Source organism: Suricata suricatta, chromosome 5 (genome assembly GCF_006229205.1).
Source record: "Suricata suricatta isolate VVHF042 chromosome 5, meerkat_22Aug2017_6uvM2_HiC, whole genome shotgun sequence".
Taxonomy (NCBI): Eukaryota; Metazoa; Chordata; class Mammalia; order Carnivora; family Herpestidae; genus Suricata; species Suricata suricatta.
The window spans coordinates 51,747,553-51,750,158 of NC_043704.1; positions in this window are offsets into that span (position 1 = coordinate 51,747,553).

Consider the following 2,606-nt stretch of genomic DNA (forward strand, 5'->3'; position numbering starts at 1 on the left):
GATGGAGAAGACCAAGAATACACCTGAAGTAACTGCCTGAGTCACAGAGCCTGTTCCTGATTTCACATGCCAGTGGCTACTTGAACCTGTACAATGCCAGAGACCTATGCACCTGGGCCAGCTCCACTGCATAGCCTGCTGACACAGGGCCCAGGCTGCCCTGCCGACATCGCCAAGAGCAAGGGTCCTGTCACCCACCTAAGGAGGCGGTGGGTGAGGACCCCTGAATAAGTACTTCCGCAGCCCCAACCTAGCACCTGCACTGCTGCCAGAGCGCCTTCCAATCTCACTCCCCTCTATTTTGTGCGCTCAAAAAGAGCTACATCGGAGGGCCCACTTTGCCTGTTCTGAAGCCCTGACTGCTGCTGTGTGGTATCAGGTGGCAAAGATAACCTGGTCACCATGTTGCCCTTCACCAAGCACCAAGTGGTGGCCTGTACCATGGCCACAGTCCTGAGTCAAAGCTGTGGCCTTGGACCTCTACTCCTTGAGGACCTAGGGAGCTGCGGCTGCCACGGGTGGCGGCAATGGATAGACAGGGGGAAAAAGCCTCAGGACACCCTCCCCTCCGCCCGTGGGTCTACCACTTACAGCACCATCAGGGCCTACAGCACGCGCCGGCAGGTGGGAGCTCCCTGAGGCTGCGCTTCATGCGCAGGCGCAGCTCAGCCGGCAGCCCTCGGCCACGCCCCCAGCCCGCCGCGCCAGTGGGCGGGAGACTCCATGCGGCTTCCGTGCCCTGCCGGCTGCCAGCTGTCCGGCTCCCACAGACCCCGCTGCCCTCAGTTTTGGCTTGGGCAACACCAGCCTGGGCAGTGGTGGAGGCGTACACAGGGATGACCTGCCAGGAGGCCCGAGGCTCGAAGGCCCATTGGCCCCATCCTGGCGCTGTGTACTCAAGACATGCCCCTGTTGGAGGCTCTGGAGTGCACCAGAGGTCTCCTTTTCCTGGAAGGCTGCATTGTCACCTCCTGCCAGGAGGGCCTCATCTGCAGTTGGGCCCGACCAAGACTGTCACAGAGAGGAGAGGAGACCCAGACAGGAGAAGGAAGCTGGTCCACGTCACCCAGCACATCAGCGGTAGAAGACATCACCTCCCAAACCAGGTAACTCGCCAGGTGACACAGTGGTGTGAGCCATGAATGCCCACCCCGTGCTTCAGCCTTTTAGTTTTGTTGATTGTTTCCTGTATTCTTGATATGAACTTCCTCTGGCTCTTCAGGATGATGTGTCCTTTCCTCATGCTTCAGTTTGTCCCACATGCTTGCAATTTTAGGCCCTTGCCAAGAGATTAAGTGATCGATACAGCTTTAGGAAAGCTCAGAGAAGGGTTTGGTTGCTGATAATACCCACTTTGCAGCTAAAGAGAAGTTTGATGTGAAGAGGTCACGCTCATATTCATAATAGGAGGGATTCATACAGACTATCTCCACAGGATGGATATCCTAACACCTTCCTCCCGTTCTCTAATCCAATGTATTATGTGGGAAAAAAAAGTAACAGAACACAAATTACAGTATTCCAAGACTCTTTTTATAACTCCTTTTTCTCTTGTCTACAAATATTACTTATGGAAGACACATAATAACCTTCATCTTGAACCTTTTTACCTTATCCATAATCCTGACATAGGACGGTTGCCAATCTGTCATAATGTCTGCACCTCTCACTGCTTTCCATATATAAATCCTGTATCAATCTGCCCCTCAGTAACTAGATTTCTCTACCCCCCTCTGCCAGCTGTTCTCCTGGCCTCCATTTATGTTCTTCTCCAATTTGTTCTCCACATCAAGGGCAAAGTATATTTACCTAAAGCATAAATCTATATATGTCATTTGTTTGTTGAATGTCCTTTATTGGCCCACCTGGTAACCTAGTAAACTAATAAAAATTGCACAGGAAATGAAAAATGACCATCAACCTAGTTTTACCTTTTCTTCCTGAGTAACTGAGGAGTACCTATTCACACAAGATTTGCTTATCCTTTCAGTATGTGCACTGTTTCCAATACAGTGATAGTGCCAAGAAGTGGATGGACTTGAGCATTACGCTCCATAATCTCCATTAATCCTTCGATTACAATACTTCGGAATATACAGACTGTGTAAACACGGAGTAATTACTTTGTTCAGGCAGCTTCGAGACAAATCTTACATTCCTCTCCTTCAAATCAGATCGCCAACCTCAGATAACTCGCTACCTGGGATTGTTAAACCTCACAAAAATTGGAACTCTTAGCCAATCCCAAAGTGTACTAAAAATTTCAAAATTTCAAAAGTAGCAGTAAATGTAAAACATAGGTGAGGAAGTGTGGAGAAGTTTAAGACTCCTCATAGTGCTCCCTAGATTGATTCTTGCTATTTTAGGATGTTTTCTAGTTTGGTTTTAACATCTGTGATTCCTGAGTGATGCATATGAGTCATCATTTACACAAAAGGGAGCTATTTTGTTCATGAAACATCTATAAGTTATATGCTGGTAATTATATAGTTTATACATTTCTCAAGGAGTTACACAGTAAATTCTACAATAACATGTTTATTCTCCACAAACAGTACTGAACACGCTAGGCACATCTTGGAAAAGTGTTTCTTTTTTTAAAAAAA